This window comes from Microtus oregoni, unplaced genomic scaffold, assembly GCF_018167655.1.
Source record: "Microtus oregoni isolate MIOR12 unplaced genomic scaffold, Mior012 000025F_ref0000491, whole genome shotgun sequence".
Classification (NCBI taxonomy): Eukaryota; Metazoa; Chordata; class Mammalia; order Rodentia; family Cricetidae; genus Microtus; species Microtus oregoni.
Window position 1 is genome coordinate 19,821,547 of NW_024543084.1, and position 23,634 is coordinate 19,845,180.

Below are 23,634 nucleotides of genomic sequence, written 5' to 3' on the forward strand. Positions count from 1 at the left end.
GTGTCCAAGTCTCCAGTATCCCAGGACAGCTATGTAACCAGTGATGACCTTCCAATCCTCCTGCCTCCACCTCCCAAGTGCGCCACCATGCATGCCCCATTTGTGCTGCGCTGGCAGCAAAACCCGTCTCTATGCATGCTAGACACTCTACCAGCTGAGCCACAGCCTGGCCCTTTGGCTTTTTGGAAAATTAGCCCTCCATGTTCAGGGGCTGGGTACACAGCTCAGTGGTAGAGTGTTTACCCAGCAAGCATAAAGCCCTGTGTTCTCTCCCCAGCACTAGACCAGGATTGAAGTGGGAGGGGTTCCTAATTGTTAAAGTGTATCAGAGAGGCTACAATCGAAAGGGGCCTCACAGAGACTCTGCATAAAGCTCCACTGAAAACTCTCAGCAGTTCTCAACCTGTGGGTCACGTGACCCCGAGCAAGCCCCCTGCGTACTGTCCAGGCCTGACTGGTTCTGCGGCAGCACACGTCCTTCTGTGCACGCCTTGTCTGCCCCGGGTGCTGTTGTCTCCCCCTGTGCTCTATGCCCACCATCTCTGACTGACACATCTGGGGGATTTGGTGTTTGGACTCAGAGTCACTGTGCACCTCTGCAGTGGCTTTCATTCAGGACGTATTCAAGATGGCGTCCCAAGTGCTCAGTCCAGTTGGCAGGTACAAATACTGTCTACCCTCCCTCTGCATGGTCCTGGCTAACACAGAAGCCAGATGTTCCTAAGAATCTACAGACATCCACCAGCAACCCCGGACTGGGCCAAGTTCCCTCAACCTTGTCGCTAATTTTGTGAGTGCCATCTGAGGCCTCTCCCTGACCGATGGCAGACAAGTTCCTCCTAGGGACAGCTGGCCTGCCACATAAGCACACTCGGTCTTCTGGAGGGGGAGGAAGGCAGGCAGCTGCTCCCTGGATGTGGCTAGCACTAATTCACCCCTCTAGGCAGCTGAGTGGGTACCAGGCTGGCTCTCTCCTCTGGCTTCCTCTCTGCCTCCAGCTATGAGTGTTCTCAGCATTCTGGAGGAGCTGCAGGGAGGGTGGGATGGTTGGTTCCCACTAAGGGTTCCTCAGAAACTTCCTCTTCACTCTCAGTGCGAAGGTCACATCTGCCGGGGAAGGGGAAGTGCTCCTTGGCCATTGCAGCCAAGACTGAGGCTGTCTCCAACATCAAAGCACCATCTCCCAAGTGAGATTCCACCTCTCCTCAGGCAGGTGCACAGTCTCTGCAAGTGCACCATCAATCCTGAATGAATGAGCAAACCCAAGAACGGATTGAGGGCAGCTGTGTGGGTGCTGCACAGCTGGCAGAGCCACTGTGAGTCTCCAGGCAGGTGCATCTAAAAGCCACTTCCGGCTGTCCAAACTGTAAAGAGAGCTGACCACTTGGGATCCCTCTGAAAATAACAGGCACTTCCTTCTCTTCGGGTTTTGCTTTGAGAACTCCCTTCCTGTGGGTTCGGAATTCTCCTTTTGCTTAGCTGTGGATACTCAGGCAGGTTATCCAACCAGCCTGGACCCTGTGCTGTTTGTCTGGCAGGGAAACGGAGGCTCACACACCACCAGAGCCAGAAGCACTAGAACTAGGTGGGGCATGACCACCTCACTTTCAGCCCACAGTCCTTCCCAGTGGCCCAGCCTGCAGAAGAGCCCAGACCAAAGCATCGAAATCAGTGGTTCTCAACCTTCCTAACGCTGGGGGCCCTGACCAGAAAATCATAACTGTAATTTTGCTACGTTATGAATTGTAAATAGTTGTGTTTTCCAATGGTCTTAAGCAACCCTTGTGAAAGAGTCATTCGAGACCCTCCTGAGACAGGGCCCACAGACTCCACTAGAGTGCTTGCCCAACATCCAGGATGACATGGGTTTGGTCCCTGGCACCTCAAGAACTGGGTGTGGTGGCTGTCATCGAGTAAGAGCGTGAGGCCTTGGGGGGGTCCTAATGCCTCATCACCCCCAGCATTTCCAGCAGCTGCCCCCCCCCCACCTCAGGCAAGAGCCTTCTCTGATTCCCTATGACCTAGCAGCTGCCTCCATAATGCTTTCTCCGTGGAGCTCCCAGCCACTCTTGGAATCCGAAATTTAGCTTGCATGACTCAATTCTCCATTTCGCTCTTCATTCCCGGGCAAGCCTCAGTTTGCCTAAGGGTAAAATGGAGAAACAATTCCTATCCTGTTGTCCTCCCAGGATCACACAATCTCACTTCTCAACTGTCCACTGTGCAGACAGTTCTGGTCACACCAACTCCGTGACTGCTTCCTGCTCTCCTCCAGAGTCCTGCAATTCTCCCAGGGTCTGTCTGGCTCCCTCCCAGCCCCACCCTTCTCTCAGCTTCCCGCCTCCCTGTCTGCATGCCCCCCCCCTCCATCCTACTCACTCTCTGTGGGGCCTTGCTTCCACAGGAAATTCCCACAGTTTCTCTCAATTCCACGTCCCAGAGCTCTACAGTCTTCACGTGGAGACTGGGCACTAGGAGAAAACCAGCCCTGGCCAGAGACCTAGACAATCTTTGTACGTCCTCTTTTTAGCGCCGGAGGATTCTCAGAAATAATGCTGGGTAAGCATGCTAAACGGTGACCCTTCTGCCTACAGGCTGGCCTAGGTCTCAACTACTCATTTTACTTCCCAAATGCCTCCTCTCAGGAGGGAAGGCCATGTCCCCAGGAGCCCCTTTACACAGCAGGACTCAAGTGTGATAGCCATTAAATAGGAATGAAGCACGGGACTGGAGAATAGTTTGGAGGTTAGGAGCACTCGTTCTTTAGAAGGACTGGGTTTGTTCTCCACACTCACATGGTGGCTCACAGTCATCTGTAACTCCATTTCCGATGGGTCCAATGGCCTCTCTGGACCACTGCAGACCTCTGCAGACACCAGGCACACACACAGTACACATACACACATGCAGGCAAAACACTAATACTCAAAATCTAAAGAAAGAAAAAGAAAGAAAGAAGGAAGGAAGGAAGGAAGGAAGGAAGGAAGGAAGGGAAAAGGACCACGGCAGTGTTCGCCACAGGCCACACCAGCCACCAGTGTGTGCCAACCAGAGAATTTTGGGGTCTATAAAGCCAACCATGAATTCTTCAGGGCCATCAGTTCACAGCGCAGGAGGGAAGAAATAATGGCACCTGGCAGGCATGCAGCTGAGGCTCACCCCACGGGATGCCCAGGGTGCTGGCAGAGAGGGAAGGAATGCCTAACCCACCTAGGACACGACGAAGAGACTGGCTTCCTAGAAAGGGCAATGGTTCAACTGGGTCTGTAGTTCAATAGGAGTCTGTAGAGGCTAAATTTCGGAGTGAGTAAGGGGGTCCCAAGAACTGCAGTAATTTCTGAGGCTGGAGTAGAGATTTGTATGTGGGGGTGAGGTTAAGGCCAAGGCCAAAGTGTAACCCTTGCAGTACAAGGAACGTGTGCTTGGAAAGATCAAAATGCCCAATCAGCTTTCTATCTGGTGAGAGGGTTCTGACTGCAGTGACATCACAGGTGACACTGTCCCATGGTCCCTAAGTAGCCATAGGGGAAAACAGTACATAAAAAATCCTATAGGTGTCAGGCAGCCATTGGCAGTGTGCCCTCAATAAATAATTAGGAAACTATTTTATTAACAAACCTAGGTGGTCAATTAGATGGTTATTTCAAAGTACTGATTCCCTGAAAATAAGCAAGATCTACACCCCGTTGATGGTTTATTTGGTCATGTGACTGGCTGTGATTACTGAAAACTGGGAAGTGATAATGATCTCATGCAGAGAGGATGCTAAGACATCTACAGAGAAGACGCTAAAACACGTACAGAGAGGATGCTGAGACACATACAGAGAAGATGCTGAGACACGTACAGAGAGGATGCTGAGACACATATAGAGAGGATGCTAAGTACAGAGAAGATGCTGAGACACGTACAGAGAGGATGCCGAGACATCTACAGAGATGATGCTAAGTACAGAGAGGATGCTAAGAAACCTACAAAGAGGATGCTTAGACATCTACAGAGTGGACATTTGAAGAGGCATGATGTGTGAAGAGGCATCAGGTCATCGTTTTCTTGTTCTATCTCTAAAGATGAAAATGATGCACACAGACAGAAGCAGCTCCCTCAACCTAGGTACTCAGAAAATGGACACTTGGAACAAACCTTCTAGGTTACTGACAACTAGAGAAGAGCCATAAGACCATGACCCAGAACATCCTTGTACGGATATCCTCCATGAACAATAGTCACTCAGAAGAAGAGCTCTGGAGGCTGGAACACAGCACAGTCACGGCAGAAGCTACCGGATATGCACTGTGTACATGAGGTAACAACTCCAGGTTAGGAAGATGTACACATACTGTGATAAGGAGTTGGGAGTAAGGGAGACCCAACAAAAACCTTCCATTATCTTCTATACCTAGGTTTTTTTTGTTTGTTTGTTTGGGTTTTTTTTTTTTTTTTTTTTTTTGAGGCTCTCACTATGTAGCCCTGGCCTAGAACTCACAGAGATTCCACCTACCTCTGCCTCCTGAGCTGCTGGTATATGCCACCAAACCCAGCATGAACCCAGACTTTCCTAATCCTTTCCACTCTAAAGCCCCTGCCCCCACCTCACCTCACTATAGCTCCTTATTGTTTAATCTCTTTCCCAGGACCTCTCAAGAAAACAGCTTTAAAATTTCTGGCTTAAGAAGACTGAAACATCTTAAACATACCTAAAACAATGAGACTGAAGCAGGAATTAATTAAGTCTCCTTGTAGGCATTACAGCTTAAAATGGAAAGGTATTCTAGCAGCTGAGAGCCAAGGAATACCACAGAATCACACCACACAACAAACCTCACACAAGAGATTTATTGGGAGGGAAAAAAAACCAGGAGGGTGACTGCCTCTGCTTGGGTGAAATCGCAGCAGCAAAGTGAACAGGACACAGGGCTTATGTAGAGTTTCTTGGGAAAGGGTGGGACTTTTCAGGGTGGAGCTTTCCACCGTGGAGACTGGTAGGATTTTGTCCAGAGATTGGGCTTTTTACTCTGTAGGGTGGGGGCAAGCTTCAAGTTAGGGCAGTTTAGAATATTTTGCAGGAGGAACCTGGCAGTTAGAGGTCCTCGGGGAGGGGCTTGGTCACTGGTGTGACTAGAGCGGCAAAGCTCCTCACAACAACAACAACAACAACAACAACCAGGACCATAAAGATTCACTGAGTTCCAGATTTAATTTTAAACGATGATTTTATTATCCTAATTTAATTTCATTTATTTGATTTATATGAACGTTTCTGCCTGCATGTATGTGTACCACATGCTTGCAGTGCCCATGGAAGCCAGTAGAGGGCATCAGATCTTCTGGCATCCTCTGTGACCCCCTGGGATGGTGTTCCAGCTGGCTGTGAGCTGCCTGTGAGTGCTGAGACTCGAACTCTGGTCCTCTGGGAGAGCAGCCATCTCTCAGCCTCGGATCCCACTCTTTAAGGAAGACCTAGTAGCACCTCTAAAACTGTTCACAAAACAGGACAGGAAGAGACACTCCCAAATTCACTCTATAGAGTCAGCATTATTGACACCAAGGCCAGATTTAAAAACAAAACAAAACACAACAAAAAAGAAAACTACAGCCCAACTTCCCTGATGAACAGAGATGCAAGAACTTTTAACAAAATCCAAGAACACACTAGCAGGGCTAGAGAAATGGCCCTGCCATTAAATGCATTTTCCCGCAGAGGACAGAGATTTGCTTCCCAGCACACACATCGCAGCTGGCAACTGTCTTACTCCGGTTCCAAAGGGTCTGATACCCAGTTCTGTATTCCAGAGGTGCCAGACACACACGATGCATATACACACATGCAGGCAAACAACTCGTACACATAAGGCTTTTAGTCTTAAGATAAAAACAAACAAAAAACCAAAAAAATCGAAAACATCATAACCAGTTGGTTTCATCCTAGAGATTCAAGGTTGGTTCCACATATGCAAACCAATAAATATGACCAATCACATAAATATACATGTTCACCTTGGTACTAAATGACACCTGAAGGTTCAGTATGCTTCGTGATAAAAAGATAAAAAGTATGCTAGGAACTGGGAGCCGGTGGAACACATGCCAGTACAAATAAAGGCTGTATGTAGAAACCTACAGCAAGGATCAGAGCATTCCTTATGAATTCAGGAAGGAAACAAGGGCACCCACTTCCTCCACCCATCAGCAAGGTGCTCAAAGTCTCAGAGCTCTCAGATAAGAAGATGTGAACAGAATAAAAGAAGAAAAAGAAGTTAAACTGCTCCCAGCTGTGGACTCCATGATCCTACACTAAAGAACCTTACAGACTCTACCAGAAAACTTTTAGATCTGAAAAACATTTTAAGTAAAGTTTCAAGAAGAAAAAAAAAAAAGCCTGTAGGTTTTTATATGTGCCAAAAATGAACTCAACTAAGGAAAAATATTAGGAAAAATATTCCATTCTCAATAGATTCAAGATAAAGAAACAATAAGCCTAGGAATAACCCTAAATGAAGAGGTAAAAACCTGTACAGGGAAAACTTTAAGACAGTGAAAAAAATAAAGTAGAAATAGATAATGCAAAGACCTTTCATGCTCATGGTTTGGCAGTATTGAGAAGGCGAAATATCTACACCACTATTAGAAGTGTAGAATTAATCTACAAATTCAGTGCAATCCCTATCAAAATTTCAATGATATTCTTGATGGAACTAGAAAGAACAACCTGAAAATTCAGAAAGAAACACAAAAGACCACAGATAGTCAACTCAATGCTAAGCAGAAAGAACAGTGCTAGAGGAGGCACAATACCTGAACTATGCTACTGAGCCCAGTGACAGAGATGGCGTGGCAACGGCACAAATACTCATGTGTAAAACAACGATCAGAAATTGCTCTGGGACAATGCTTTGTAGCCTGTCAATTGTATTTTAATAAAATGCCGATTGGCCAGTACCCAGGCAGGAAGTAGAGGCGGGCAATGAGAACAGGAGAATTCTGGGAAGAGGAAAGTTCAGTCTGCAGTCGTGACCCAGACACAGAAGAAGCAAGATGTGACTGCCTCGCCAAATAAGGCACCAAACCACGTGGCTAAGAAGAATAATGGGCTAATATAAGTTATAAGAGTTAATAATGGACAAGAATATTGGGCTAATAAAAGTTATAAGAGTTAATAAGAAGTCTGAGCTACTAGGCCAATCAGTTTATAATTAATGCAGACCTTTGTATGTTTCTTTGGGACTGGGCAAGACAGAAACCTCTGTCAACAGAAAGAACCGGGCAGGACAGAAATCTTGGTCACAGTTGTGATAACTACATTTTGATAATGGTATCAATAGCATAACTGGAAAAAATCCTATTCAACAAAAAGATGCTGGCAAAAACAAAGAAATAAAAAAATATTACAGAAGAATCAAACTGGATCTGTGTCTCTCACCTTGCACACACACAACCAATTTAAAGGAGATCAAAGACTTTATTTCAAGGCTAAACGTCACACTTCTAGAGAAACACTTCAAAATGTAGGTACAAATAAGAACTTCCTGGTGGAAGGAAGCCAACAGCACAGGAAACAGACCCATGGACTGACAAGCAAGATTACGAGGAATTAATGCTCTCGGCAGAAACAAGGCCTGCAGAATGCGGTCTTTGCTGTCTCTATACTTCAGTCAGAAGTTACCATCTAGACGATATACAGAACCGAAAAATCCCGGTAGTGATGGCACTTTAATCCTAGCATTCGGGAGACAGAGCAAGGGGATTTCTGAGTTTGAGGCCAGCCTGGTCTAAGAGCTAGTTCCAGGACAGCCAGGGCTACACAGAGAAACTCTGTCTTGAAATAAAGAAGAGCTGAAGAAAAAAAGCACGCCAAAATCCCTCCAACTAACAAGTGGGCCAACGAGCTGAACCATTCTCAAAAGAAACACAACTGGTCCATAAATGGTTTTGGTTTGTTGGGGGCTGTTGTTGTTTCAAACATGTTCCACATCCTCAGCCATCAGGGAAATGCAAATTAAAGTGGCTCTGAGTCTCCATCTCACCCTAGTCAGAACAGCCATCCTCAAGAAAACAAGTGACAACAAACGCGGGCAAGGGTGTGAGGCAAGAGGGATCCTTGCTCCCCGCTGGTGGGAACACAAACCGGTGTAGCCACTATGCAAATCTGTGCATAGCCTTCTCACCAAACTGACCCACATGGCCCAGCTCCGCCACTCCGGGACTCCCCATCCTACCGCAGAGATCCTTGGTGACTGCTGATCTAGTCCTAATAGCAAAGAAACGGAACCAGCCTAGCCGTCCAGCCTGGTGAGTGAATATAAAAATGCAGGATATATAAATTCACATGGGAATTTTATTAAGCTACAAATAAAAATGAAATTTGCAGGAAAATGGATGAAACTGGGGGATATTACATTGAGGCACCCCAAGCTCAGAAAAATAAACATCCCATTCTCTCTCATCTGCTGACCCTAGCCCCTAATATCTGTATGTGTAGTTATGTTGTACATCAGTTATTTGAGTGTGAGTATATGTTATGACTAGAAAGGGGGACCATGAAAGGAGAAAGGACTTAAGGAAAGGGAATGAATGAGATGTGGTGCATTGAAAAAAAGGGGGAAAAAGGGGGGAAAAAGAGACCCCACAGGCCTATAGGGAGTGGCACTATTAGAACTGTTGCATAATGTCCACTAGCCATGAATACCCGCTGGGCTATACCTGGCCTAGCTCTGGAGTTTTCACCCAGCCCCTAATCCATCCTTTGTGTTACAGATACCTTTCGTTGTCCTATGTAAATCTTGCCTGAGAGTTTCCCATGGATACAAAACGTATGCAAAACTTGGTTTAGAGGGAACCCGGAAAGCCCTGGTAGCTCATGAGTCAGGTACTTGCACCTGGTATTGTATTTTTGGAAACTTCATTCAGGTTGTTTTGAGACATGAAAATCTACGAGCTAAAGTGCAAATATAGGAAAAAGTAAGATGCCAAGAGGCAAAGGGAAAGTGCTTCAGTTCAGGGAGACTGAGTGCCCCCCCCCCCCCCCCAGCCACAGAGGTTAAATTCTTCCTTTCACCACCCGCGTGAACCCACACAGCTGATTAGGCGTGACTGGAGATGTGGCCTTGTGTCACTGTGGGGGTGGGGTTGAGATCTAATATGCTCCTATATAAGAGTTGCCCTGGTCAAGGTTGTTATGGTTTTTGTCTCTTTAAGAGGCAAGCCACGCCCACTCCCGGCAACCCCCTGCCCTCCATCTTGACTCTCACGGGTCCTCCTGGCCCCTGTGCGCTTCCCTCTCTCCGCTTCCCTCCTTCTCTGTCTCTTTCTCCTCTTCTCTCTCTCTGCCCCCCTTCTCCCTTCCCTCTCCATAACCTCCTGAATAAATATTCAACCTCACTCTACATGTTGTGTCTATCCACGTCTCTGTCTCCTGCCTGCCCGTCATGTGTCTCCCTGCCTGGGACCAGCCACGGCTCGGGAACTGGCAGCCGTCTCTGTCTGGGACTGGCTGCTCCCAGAGCATGCTGTCTGCCTACTGCTGCTGGGGACCTCCCAGCATTTTTTAAAAAATCATAAAAATGGTGTCTCTTTATAGCAACAGAAACCCTAAGGTGATGTAGGAGGGTCTTCTATCTATCTGTTGTTGCTTTCATTAGTTAATTAATAAAAAAAAAACTGCTTGGCCTGATAGGTCAGAACATAGGTAGGTGGGTAAGACAGAACAGAATTGTGGGAGGAAGAAAGCAGAGTCAGGCAGATGCCATGAATCTCCAGCCCATAGGTTAGGATCTTTCCCGGTAAGCCACTACCTCATGGTGATACACAGATTATTAGAAATGGGTTAATTAAGATGTGAGAGTCAGCCAAAAAGAGGCTAGATATAACGGGCCAGGCAGTGTTTAAATGAATACAGTTTCCGTGTTATTATTTCCAGGGCTAAGCTAGCCATGCAGGAACTGGGCAGGACGAAAAGCAGGCCTGTTCACCTCATCACTACACTAAGGCAGAAGTTAGTACTAGGGACTGGGGTATTGCTGTGATAGGCCTCACCACGCTTTTGTATGGATGAATGTGGACTTTAGAAGCTTGGGTTAGGAAAGCAGTGGATGCTTTAAGCCCTGCTTAATGGGCTATCCTAGTAGGAACAGGGAAGACAGTGGTGCTGAGAGTGCTTTGAATTGTGCAGGGCTGGCTTAAGAGGTTTCAAAGGAGAAGAACTTTAGCATGTAGCCTAGAGACTGTTCTTGTGACATTTTGGCTCTAAAGAATGTGGCTGCTTTTTGCCCTTGTCCAAAAACTTTGCTTAAGACTACAGGGAGGGGTTTGGATTAATTCTGCTGGCAGTGGAAATCTCAAAACAGCCCAATATAGACTACTCCATCATGTGGTTATTGTTAGTTTAATTAGGCAAAGATGTGCTACATTTGTTATGTTGTGGAATATTACTTTAACTATGTAAAGATGGGTTATATTTATTTATGCTTCATTTGGTTAATTATGTAAAGGTGTGTTGCTTTGCCTGCCTAAGGCGCCTGATTGGTCTACTAAAAAGTTGAATGACTAATAGCTGGGCAGTAGAGGGATAGGTGGGGTTGTCAGGCAGAGAGAATAAATAGGAGGAATCTAGGCTGAAGAGAAAAATGAGAAGACAGGGAGACGCCCAGAGCCAGAGAGGCAGCAGACAGACAGACATGGAGTAGGAAGAAAGGTTAAAATCCCTTGAGACAAACTGTAGGTGAAGAAAAGCAGGTTAAGTTAAGCTATAAAAGCCAGTTAGAAATGAGCATAAGGCTGAGCATTCTGGGCCAAGACCAACTTACAATGCACTCTCCAGACAACGCCAACACCTGCACCAGCTCCTGGGACTTCACCATTGGTACCAATTCTCCTGGATCAAGGACGACTACCAACTAAAATCTGGTTGTATCTGCTAGTGTGTCCCAATTATACACCTGAGCCTCACCTGTACAACCAGGGCACTTCTCTGTCCCATCTATCTGACAGTTAATGACTCTTCCCATAGCTAGCCCCATTCATAGGGCTAATAATAATTTTTTTTTCTCCTAGCCACCTGCCTTCTCATCTCAAGAAACAGCTGCCTGTGGTCTCCAGGATGACAGTAAACTAGATGCTGCTCCAACCACACCTCTCACTGAGCGTGAGCCCACCAACTCCCAGCTCTCCCCTCTCCCATGTCGCCCCATGCCCGTAGGAAGCAGCCAGACTTGAGACAATGCCCCTTTATCCAAGGAGTCTAAAATGTTTGGTTGAGAGGCTTCATCTCAGCTCACTGGCACCCCCTTATCCAAAAAGCCTGGAACGTTTGATCACCTCAGCTCCCTAACACCCCTCTATACAAAGAGTCTGAAATATTACAGTCGGGGGCTTCATTACAGCTCTTGGCACCCATCTTTGGGATACTGGGCAGGAAATTCATTTCAAGCCTCCTCCCCTGAGAGTTACCTTAATCCAAACTCCACCTCTGAGAAAGCCCGCCAAATGGGAACCCCAGGGAGGGTCAAGACCACTTCCACAGGCTACTTAAACTGCCCCCCAACCAGAGAATGTACATGTGGTCTCCGGGTTTTGTGTGATCTCCCCCCATCTCTTCCCCTCATCATGCTTTCTCGGTGCCACCCGGGAGCACTGCATTAAACATGGGCATCTTTTATTCCATCTAATTTGGTCTGATTGGAATTATTTGCGTTGGTGGAGAGGCTGGTCTTAAGAAACAGTTCTAACATCCATGCCATGATTTCAGAGCTGGTTGGTAGCCCCAAAGAAAGCCTGCTACAGTTATAGTGTTCACATGGATGAAGATCTATAATGAAAATGAGCAAGTTGAGCGAGGAAAAATACAAAATGTATAATTTGAGGAAAAAGGGGGCATCAAGAAGTGGAATAGAGCTAAGTCCTGTGCTCAGGGAGATAAAAAGATTTCAGAAAAGCAGATATAATATGGAATGAAAAGGAGTGGTGACCTCTGGGCAAAGGTTCCAACCTGTGAAAAGGAACTAAAGAAAAGCTTGAGACAAGGTGTGGTGGTGCACACCTTTAATCCCAGTACTCAGAAGGCAGAGGCTGAGTGAGTTCCAGAACAGCGAAGCTTAGGCAGCGAAAGAAACCACTGAAAACAGAAAGCTGATGAAGACGTAACTGGACTAGGGGGCCATGTTCCAGCTTCAGCAAGCAGCAGAACTTGGCAGCTTCACTACATGGTTCTAGTTGTAGAGTCAAGGGGAGAAGAAAGGGATTATGGAATCTCCCTCCATGACTATGGGAAGCTGCTGAGGCCAGGCATGTGGCAGGCAAGTCCCTGTGTGGAGGCCAAGAGAGGCCATTGTGTGAAACTATGAAAGTGAAGCCCGCTGGATTGCCTTGGAGACCCCAAAATGTTGGAGATACCAGAGCTGTGGGATACCTGCTGGGGAAAGCTGCCTGCTAACAGGGAGTGGAGCCAGACCAAGAGGAAGAAATGTGCTGAAGTCAACAGAGCTGAAAATAGTTGGAGATCTACAGAGTGTTTTGGCATCAGACATGGAGCTACAGAATTTGGAGTTTGCCCAGCTGGTTTTCAGTCTTGCTTTGGTCTAGAATTTCCTCACCATGCTTCCTTTTGGAACGGTAATGTATATCCTGTGCCATTTTATGTTGGAAGTATGTGATCTGTTTTTTATTTTGATTTTACAGGGGGTTACAGTTAAGAGACTTTGAATTTGGGCTTTTAAACAAGTTTGAAGCTGTTTTGACTATGGGGACTTTTGAAGTTGGACCAAATGCAGTTTTGCTTTATGATAAGCCCCCTAACCTTTGGGGGCCAGGGAGTAGAATGTGGTGGTTTGAAAGAAAATGGCCCCCATAGATAGTGGCAATATTAGGAAGTGTGACCTTGTTGGAGAAAGTCTGTTACTGAGGCTGGGCTTTGAGGGCTCATATGCAATGCTCAGTGTGGCTCACAGGTCGCTTCCTGTTGCCTGTGGAGCCAGATGTAGAACTCTCAGTGCCTTCTCCAGCACCATGTCTGCCTACACACCACCATGTCCCACCATGATGACAATGAACTAAACCTCTGAAACCGTAAGCTGCCACACCAATTAAATGTCTTCCTTTACATGAATTGCTGTGGTCATGGTGTCTCTTCACAAGACAGGAGGGTGACAGAACACAGGTGAGATGAAAAGGAGGTTCTATTGGGGGGAAAGGGGAGAGCACAGGGAGGAGGGGCAAGCAAAGCTTCAGATGAAAATACCTCAAAAAGCTCGCTGCTTTGTGTGCTAACTAAACATGAGGAGCTGGAGGCTCAGCCGTTAGAGCATGAGCTGCTCTTCCAGAAGACCCAGCATCAGCTCCTGACATCCCCATGGGGCTCACAGCAGTGTGTAACCCCAGTTTAAATAATAAAAACACCTGCTTAGGCAGGTGAGGTGACGCATGCTTGGGAAATGGAGGTAAAAGGAATCTGAGGTCACCCTAAACTACACAGAGAGACTGGGGCTAACCGGGACTACACAGATTACACAGGAAAACCCCATCTCAAAAAACTTCTTGGGCTGGGCATGGTGCTGCATGACCTTAATCATAGCACTCAGGAGCCAGTCTCGGGCTGCCCAGTTAGTCCAGGAGATTAAGGCACTTGCCACCAAGCCTAACTCTCTGAGTTCCATTTCCAGGAACCACAGAGTGGGAAGAAAGAACCGAGGTCTACAAACTGCCCACTGACTTCCACACATGCTCCATGACATGCATGTGCCTACACACACGATAAATAAATTATAATAAAAAATGTCAACGCTTCACGCGGGCTCAGCTTTCGTGGCTCTGGCTCACTTACCCTCCCCGGCACCCTTCACTATTTTGTATTCTGGCAATTTCTTTGCCCAGGGGAACTTCTCAGTACCGTGCTGCCTGCCCCCACACCTGCCGTGCTGCTCTGCATCGTCCCTCAATTCCCTCCTTCCCCGCCCCAGACACTCCTCTCTCTGACCTCTTGGCTACCAGCACCACCTTTCATCCGCTGATACATGAAAGAAGGACACTGTAAGAAACTGGACCCCATTCTGGACTTGTTAGCATTTGCTGGGCTGATATGTCTAACAAGAAATGTCCAAACAGTTAAAAGCCAGGACAGAGGAACCAATATTGAAGATAAATGTCACACTTAAACTTAGAAACATTCTTGAATTTGCCTAGATTATGGACTTCAAGAACCACGTCTGGAAACCCTAGTTGATAGCAGAGAACACGCTGGAGCCCAGGAGAATCTGCAGAAAGCCACTATGAGGCAGGCAAGCATGGGAGGCAGCCTGGCTCCATCACCTGCCCATACTGTATACACGCAGCCCTCTGCAAAGCGCCTGGCAGCCTCAGAATCCCTCAAGCCTCCACCTGCATCAGGTCACAGAAGTTTCCCCACCCAGGTAACAATCGGCTTTTGATAACTTCCGCTCCAGGGCAGGAAGAATAGAACCTCCATGGATCCAGCTTGAACCAGTGTTGAATGCGTGGGGAATAAGGTAAAATTATGACCTCTAGTAACCTTTCAGGGGAGAATACCCTAGGTGTACATATGACTAAAATCAGATATATTATAAGGAAAGATATATGCAATAGAAAAATGATTATGACCTAATTTGTCAATCGAAACAGAGAGGCCATGGGTAACCTGGCACTCCTTTGCTTGCATGCCATAAAAAAAAGCCCTGAACAAAAACACTCATCTGGCCTGCTATCAACCTTTTTATGTTTTATTTTTGTTTTTAATTAAGTATACATGCACGTGGGGGGATGGGTTGTGCACTTAAGTGCGGGTCCCCAAGGAGGTCAGAAGAGGGCAGTGGGCCCTGAAGCTAGAGCTATTGGCAGTTGTGAGCCATCTAATGTGGGTATGGGAATTGAACTCTGGTCCTCTGCAGGAGCAAGTGTTCCTAAAAGGTAAGCCATCTCTCTCTCCAGATGCCTCCCGCCACGCATCCCCACGTCAACCTCACCTCAATAAAATTATCCTGATTCTTTTGTAAAGGTCAACTCTTCTCTCTGTTCTTTTGTTTGTTTTTAACAGAATCTCTCAATGCAGCCCTGGTTGGCCTGAAACACACAGTGATCAGCTTCTCTCCCTGCCCCAAATGCTGGGCTTAAACGTATGCACCACCACGCCAAGCAAAAAGCAGGGGTTTTGATGGTGTTTTTTGTTTGTGTTTAGTTGGTTGGTTTTGTTTATTTTTGTTTTGTTTTGTTTTTTGCTTATATTTTATTTGTTGTGTATTTTTGAGACAAGGTAGCCCTGGCTAGCCTGGAAATTATATGAACCAGGCTGGCCTCAAACTCAGAGAGATCTAATTGTAAACTCGAGTTTTATGTTCTTTGGATGAGTTGTCAAGAATCTAAAAGCACCCAGCCCGGATCCTGACCACCAAGAACAACTAGACAACCACCACTTGGTCCCTTCCATTCCAAACCATGGCCCATAAGGGGCCTGCATATCACCAGCTTGTTTTATATTTTGTTCTTGCTCACGTTCTCATCTTCAAAACCCAAAATTCAACTGTTAAAAACAAAACAGAACAAAACAAAACCAAGGCAGTAACACTATCAACTAGTCACTCAAATGGCTATAATAGAAAAAGCCACCAGCACTGAATACTGTCAACACCGGTCGGACAGAGAGGACTCAGTGGGTAAGGTGCTTGCTGTGTAAGAACAGCTAAGTTTAAAGTCAGGATGGCAGTTCAGGCCTAGAGCCCTAGTGCTGCGAAACAGGCAAGGACAGGAGGGAGGATCCCCAGAGCTTGTTCACCAGCTAGTCTAGCTAAAGTGAGCACCCCAGATTCAGTGAGACCCTGTCACCAAAAGTAGGAGAAGCGTGACAGGAGGAGGACACCTGACCCCTCCCTCTGGACTCCACGTGTGCATGAATGGACCAGCACAGTCACACATGTGAACACACGCACACCTCAACAACTCCGGTTCTTGAACACACGGTGACCCCGCCATGTCCCATTCCACTCCTGACTGAGCAGCAGTGCTGGGAAAAGGTTTGAACAAGAACGCTCGTGTGCTAGCCCCACACGGGAGGGGACAACCACCTGGTTTCCAATGAGAGGAGAGATAAGCATAGGTAGCTGTGAGACAGAGTACGGCTTAACAACAGCAAAAATCAGATACTCATCAGCAATCGCAACTGACGCTCAACATACTGTGAGGGCAATAAACCAGGTTGTTCGATTCTGCTTACATGAAGTCCAGGAACAGACAAAATCAGTGAGCAGCAAACTCAGGAAATGGTTGTGAGGGGGAGAGAAACTGAGTATTTGCTGGGATGACGACACTTTTTAAAGATTTACTATTGTTAACGATGTGTATGTGTGTTGGTCTGTACGGGCGTCACATTTGCATGCAGGGCACCTGGAGGTCAGAGGAAGGTATCAGATCCCTGGAGCTGGAGACACAGGCATTTATGAGCTAGCTCACTTGACTTGAGTGCTGGCAATAAAACTCCGGTCCTTGGCCAAGGGCAGAAAGCCGGCTCTCTGGGCCTGATGAGAATATTCTCTCATTTTAGGTAGTTGCTTACAGGGTACTGACAACTGTGCTGGCAATGGAGCTCAGCTGGCAGAGTCCTTGCTTGCCGTGTACAAAGTCCCGGGTTCAGCCCCAGAGACTGCACAAACTTGGAATAGCAGTGCACTCTTACAGTCCTGGCACTCAAGAAGTCAGAAACCCAAGATCCGTAGCTATATGTAATCTAGGCCTGCATGGGCTAAAGGAGACCCTGTCTCAAACAACTAAAATAAACACATAAAAGACAGCTGCTTACATTTTACCGCCTTCTCAGCCTTCGCGGTGCTAAAACAAAAGTCTAGCTGCTCCTTCCCTCTCATTCTTTCTCTTCTTTGGAAAGCACACTCGTTCTGAGCCTCTGGGCATCAGTGTTTCTCCACAGATCCCTCCCACCTGGGACAGCTGCTAGCAGATCTCCACTGCTGAGCTGCTTGGACTGCAGCTCAAAAGGCCCCACTCTCTCTCCCACTTATGGGGCTCCTTCCTCCCGGCAGCTAACAAGATTTATGGTTTGCCTGTCCTGTTGCTGTTCTTGCAAATTTCCATAAACTGGTTCTCGACTTTCCTTCTGAGTAGGTGTGAAAACCTTCATTACACCAAGAGGTGATTTTTAGGTCTTTTTACCTAAATGTACCAACTGGGTCCCAAAAGGAATAGAGACTGCCCTACAGTCATAAGATGCCGACATGCAGTGGCCAGGATAAAAGGCTTTCTTAGGATCGCCTCCTGATCGCTGTGTTCTTCTAGGAAGGAAAAGAAAGTCATATGTAAGAGGCAATTATATCTTTACTCTGTGTGTGTGTGTGTGTGTGTGTGTGTGTGTGTGTGAGAGAGAGAGAGAGAGAGAGAGAGAGAGAGAGAGAGAGAGAAACAGACAGACAGACAGTGTGTGAGAGTATGTGTGTCTGTGGGAGTGCCTCTGTGTGTGAGTGTGTGTGTGTCTGTATGTGTGCTGAGTGTATGTGTCTTGTGTGAGACTGTGTGTGTTAAGTGTATGAGCGTGTGTGTGTCTGTGTGTGACAGTGTCTGTGTGTGAGAATCTATGAGTGTGTATGTCTGTGTATGTAAGAGAATGCATGAGTGTGTGTGTGCGCGTGCATGTGTGTGTGTGTAAAGCTTATTCAGCACTGGTCAAAGCAACTTGTGGATCCTGACCATCCCCAGCTGGGAACTTAGACCCTGATAACCAAAGTAATTTCAGGACTGGGGGAAGCATATACTCCAGCTCCCAGGAAATTCTGGGCCTTTATGCTCATCAACCAAAGCAGCTCTGGAATTAGTGGTACATGCTCTTGCTGATTCCCAGCCTCCCTGCCCTTACTCTTCCTTGAACACTGGTTCTCACTAAATGCAGTCCCTAGAATTAGGACAAATTTGATCCCCAAAAAAGATGCAAACTTGTCCCTGCACAATGTCCCTTGGAGTTTAAGTCAACTTGTTAAAGAGAATGATCAATCACTGGTAATTTAAGCTTTAAGATCAAAATAAATAACAATAATAACTATAAATATTATCATCCTCATCCTTCTAGATCTGTCTTGTCAAAGGCAAAAAGTGATGATGTGGCTTCTCTTCAAGGTTGTCATAACTGACCGGGGAGGGGGGTCAACAACCAAACTTTGCCCGGAGCCAGTGAAGATACAGGAGCTGAAAGAACAGCCACTATTTTAAACCCTACCCCTGGGCCAATCAGGCCCCAAGGGATGATGGGACAGTTCTCCAAAGGTTCTGAGAGCTCTTGTAAGTCACCTGTCCTCTGGACTAGAGGAGCCCTGCAGAGGCAGAGGTAGACCTAACTATTGACCACGGCAGAGGAGGGTCAACACAGAGAAAGGCCCTCAGGACTTCCAGGGGAAACAACAGTCAACAAGCCCCGGACTTATCCCAGCAGACGGCAAAGCTGTCGGGGGGGGGGGGGGGGGACACCAGAGACTTGTGGGGCTCGCATAAGTCCCTAAGAGCGTCAATAGGCCTTAGTGATAAAAGAAAATTGAATACATTTCTGGGCACCTACACTGACTTAAGCATCCAGCAGGAAAGTGCGGCAGCTAAAGAGTCAAATAGCTGGTGAAGTACAAGACAGAAGAGGTAAGAGCTGGACCTTTTGGCTCCCCAGGCATCCAACACACCAGGGAGGGTGCTCGCACACTTTTCCTGGCCATGAATAAAATGCTGTCTGTGTATGCTGACAGTTCCATTAAATGGTTCATCTGCTCTACACAATCCACAAAATTAGGTTCAGGGCATGCAGACGATGTCCAGATTCCATGGTGGAAATGAGTTATGTCTGCCACATCCTCAGTAGTGATCTGTTTATGGCAGGAGCCACCTCCTGTTGTTTACAGTGCATCTACCCTCTGGTAGACTTCCTCCTATCTATCTAGTCCCCTGCAGTACTCTCCTGGGCCTGAAAGTCAGCTGAGCCTTCCACACCTCCATTTCGGATGGAAGTGCCCAGATCCAGTAGGCAGCCGTCTCCTAGACGTTGGGTAGCTAGACAGTCTAATGTAGGCCCGGAAGCCATTGACGATGGCCTCTCCCATAGATGTGGCTGTGTCAGAACTTTGCTGAGGCCCACTAAGGAAAAGCTCCCTCCTCAGACTCAGTGGAATCTAAGTCCTATCTATGGCCTTGGAGACACAGCTTACTTTTTTCCTTCAAGACTAGGTTTCTCTGTGTAGCCCTGGCTGTCCAGGACCTCGCTCTGTAGACCAGACTGGCCTCTAACTCACAGAGGTACTCCTGCCTCTGCTGGGATTAAAGGCGTGCACCACTACGCCTAGCTACACTCTAATCAGTCCCAAAGATTACAACGGCACACACTACTGCCCTCTCCTTAAAATTAACCCAGATGGGCCTGCCAATCACCTGGCCGACCTAAATTAAGGTTGACACAATTGAATACATGTTAAGGCAATAGGGAGGAATAATTATCCCCTTAAGGAGATAATATTCTCCCCAAGAATACTCCTCCTCGTGAAGGTACTCACACATACATCTTCACTACTAAACCTGCTTGATTTTCTGAGTCCTCACTCAAAAGGCCTAACTCTTCCTTTCATCCCTTTTGGTCTGTTCTTTCGACTCTAGCTGAAATTCTAAGCATGTCTGCCCTGATCTATGGGATTCTGTTTCTCTAAGGATAACTAGTATGCAAACACACACACACACGCACGCACGCACGCACACACTCCAAAAAGCTTACAAACTTCCATGAGCCTGCCCTTGAACCACAACTCCAAACACTCTTCCGAGTCTCCGCCAAGATTCGTGCCCGCCTATCTTGCCATTTTCCTCTAATTCTAGTAAAATGGTCCTTAGGCTTAAAATGCAAAAACAAATCCTAAGTGTATGAGGTGAGACGCAGGAGGGCACACCTGTGATCCCAACACCCAGGAAGCTGAGACAGGGGGATCTAGGGAGAGAGCCTATCTTGCCATTTTCCTCTAATTCTAGTAAAATGGTCCTTAGGCTTAAAATGCAAAAACAAATCCTAAGTGTATGAGGTGAGACGCAGGAGGGCACACCTGTGATCCCAACACCCAGGAAGCTGAGACAGGGGGATCTAGGGAGAGAGCCCAAGGCCTGCCTGGCCTGCAAAGCCAGACCCTGTTTCAAATCAAACGGCAGAGCAAAGGGGCTAGGAGGTATTAGGAGATATTTCACAGAGGCAGAATAACTGCAGGGGCTTAGGGTTTAGCTAAGTGGGTAACACTCACCCAGACTGGGTGGGTAAAGACCCTGGGTTCAAATGTCCTCATCAACACGCCTGCCCCCACCAACACACACCTCAAAACTTTTGTGTAACAATCTCCTCCTAGATTAAAACACTCCACCCTGCAGGGACGCTCCTTCAGCAGGGAAGTGAGGAACAACTCAAAACAGCCTCCTGACCTCCGCGAAACTGACCAGATTCACTACCACCCTCTCTTAGTCAGAGTAAGCAATAAAAGCTGAGGGTCCATCTCAGACAAGGAAGTCAGACTCTGAGAGCAGACCTGCTGCCTAGAAGACACCCGCTGAGCTGTCTGGAAGAAGTGCGGACCATAGTCACTTGGAAGGACACTCTCCAACTTGTTGAGGGCCTGCAGACTGCAATGTGCTCCGGGTTCCCAGCTTTGTGAGCTGTCACTCATGCTGGGGTGTGCACTGGCGATGCACCTGTCTGTGCGTCATTTCTGTTCCTGTATAACCTCTCACCCATAATCCTGTAAATAACCCCAATAAGACTTACAGGTTCACCAAACTGGACTTTGGTGGTGTTCCTACTCTCATTGGTCCTGGACGCCCTATCCCAGAGAGTAAACATATGTGTTAGTCTTCCCAGGAAAAGCTCTGTCACACAAGACCTCAGCTGCTCCACCAAAAATAACGAAGGACCGTCCTTCCAAAAAGCTTCCAACTCAGCGGACCAAAAATGCTTATGATGTATGGATTTTAGTGTGTGTAAATTACAAGGTAACTAAAGTTTAGAAAATAAAATTTAAGTATCTAAAATAAGTGGGAAGGATATTCACTTCAAACAAAATATTTATACCTGACTGCACCCAACGCTGTCTCCCTTCCCCTCTCCCCCAGCCCCTCCCCCATAGTTGTGGCATCTGTCCTTTAGCCAAGGCGGGTGATGCTGAGGAGAAAGTCCACAAGGCTTAGAGACCCACTAGAAGGCATTCACACCTCAGCCTTGCTTCACACTGAGAGCCCATAAATGGGTGACTTGGCTTCTCTGAACTCTGGTTTCCTTCTCTATAATCCGGGCCCCATTTACACTAGACAGCCCACTGAAGACCCACAAGTGCCCAGCGAATAGGACTCATGGTCAGTCCCTGACCCAGAAGCGCCACAGAGCTGGGGCAATGGCTGCCAGCATGGCCAGAATTACCACTCCTTCCTGGTAAAAGTTCAGCCACTGGGGGACCTGACTGTAATCAATTGGTTTTCTCCTTACACCTTCTAATCTCAGGCATTCCACAGAAAACTGGTCCTGTCACGGAGGATGGGGACAGGGAAACTCCCCCAAAACATCCTCTGGGAGCTCCTAAGAGAGACAAAGCAGGGGTGAACTGAATTGGTTCTATCTCCAGAGCTAGGAGCAGGAGCCAGGGCCTCCAGGTACCCCTCCTCAACCTCTGGGGCCTGAGCCAAAACATCCTCAAGGCATGCAGAACCCGGTGATCCCAAGGGACGCTGCCAGCCTTGCCCTATTTAGTCACCACACACCTGTTAATAACATCGCTACAACTCGGACCCGCACACGACCCCATCAGGATGGAAGCAACAACTCCCACTAATAACTGTGGTAGGAAATAAAAGAAGGTAGAAAGAACCTAGTGCCACCAAAAGGCAGAGGCTCCCATAGTCCAGACGCCCCAACCCTGCACACCCCAGCCGTGGGCGAGCCCCCTTGCCTTTGCCTACCCAGAGCCTGAGAGCCAGTCCTCCAGCGGAATTCGTATTTCGCATTCCAAAAAGAGTCTGCAGGGAAGGTGTCTCCCAGCTAAGGAAAGACAAGACCAGGGCTCCACCCAGAAGCTGCCTCCTGAGACACACCTATCACAAAGAGGCAGTCGGATTCGTTCTGAATCGATAAGGCCAGACAAGCAAAACCACAAAAAAAAAAAAAAAAAAAAAAAAAAAAGGGTCCCTGGGTCGCGCCTGGGGGAGGAGCAAGTGGCGCTGACACCAAACCCTCCTCGCCACGGTCCAGGCCCACCATAGGGAAGGCAGCAATCTCTCCAGCCTCTCTGCTCTCCCTCCTCCGCTCCCCAGCCCCGCGCCCTAACATAGTTCCCGCTTTGCTGTTTCTTGGATGCTTTTCAAGAGTTTGTGAAAACGCCATAATGAAACGCATTACTTTGTACGCGTTTAAATAAATATAAAAATAATAAAAACGTGCGTGTGCGCTTCTGTTCTGTTGAACGGTTTCCCTGCCACCTTCAAACGCTGGATGGTGTCCCTTGCTGTGGGAACGAGGTGGTTCGAAAAGTTGGACGGGATTACCTCCCATCACCCCATGCAGCAAAGTTAGTGCCTCAGACTTTACCCAGGCTTGGTTTTGGCTTCATCCTTCCTCAGCTGTTAAAAGTCTCAAAGTCTCTCTCTCAAAGTCTCTCTCTCTCAAAGTCTCTCTCTCTCAAAGTCTCTCTCTCTCTCATAGTCTCTCTCTCTCTCTCTCTCTCTCTCACACACACACACACACACACACACACACATTCGGGTGTCCCTCACTTTATCCCGACCTTTTCCCATTCCGCCCTGTCCCATTCTACAGCAGGAAAAGACACCTCCAGCCTTCCGAGATTCACAGGTTAGTACTGGTGGTCTCGAGATTCTCTGCCCTGCGCAGCCCAGCCAGACCCTGTTTCTCGGATACCGAGGGAAGGGGGAGCCCCCGGCCCGCAGCCGCCCAGCAGGCCCTGGTCTGGAAGGTTGGACAGATGCAGCGACGCGGTACAGGGTGGAACAGAGCCTGGACAAAAAGCAAGGACCATAGTAGGGGTAGGCCGGAGCAGCAGCGCTCCCCGCTGGCTCACACCGCTTCCCCACGCGCAGCTCGTGGCTTCAATGTCGGCGCCCCGCGGGACCCACCTGATCCGGAGAACCAGGCCCGGCGGGTGGGGTCGGTCGCGCTGGGAGCAGGACCGCGCTCGCCTGACGGCGCCCTGCGCTGCAGGAGACCCGGCCGCTGCTCCGCCAGGGTGTGCCGGGGTGTGCCGGGCGGGGTGCGCGCCTCCGTCCCCCACGGACGCCTCCTCAGGGCAGCGCGCCGGGGCCGGGGCCGGGGGCGCGGGCGAGCGGCGTGCGCCGTCCCGCGTGTGGGAACCCAGCTCGCCCAGACCCCTGACGCAGCAACGGGAGCGAGTGCACGTGTGTCTGGCAGAGGGAGGGGCGATGTTTGTTTCATCTCCACTCAAGCAGAAAAAAGCCTGAAACCAGCAAAAACTGAAAGAAAGAAAAAAAAAAAAGCCCCTGGTCAAGACCGCCTCTGTCTCCTCTGATCTGCACGTGGTGATAGCGGTCACAGAGAAGGGACAGCGGGGGTAGGGGATTACTGGAAGACGGGGTGGAGGACGGCACTCTATACAACGAAGGAAG

General features: G+C 48.0%; 1 protein-coding gene across 1 annotated transcript in view; it reads right to left on the reverse strand.

Annotated features, from left to right (window-relative positions):
• Nucleotides 1-23,365, reverse strand: part of Ggta1 (glycoprotein alpha-galactosyltransferase 1 (inactive)) — an 81,832-nt gene extending 58,467 nt beyond the window's left edge. The window contains exon 1 of the mRNA XM_041674686.1: nucleotides 23,128-23,365. The gene's annotated coding sequence lies outside the window, so the exon portion shown is untranslated. The remainder of the gene's footprint in view (nucleotides 1-23,127) is intronic.
• Between the last annotated feature and the right edge of the window lie 269 nt (nucleotides 23,366-23,634).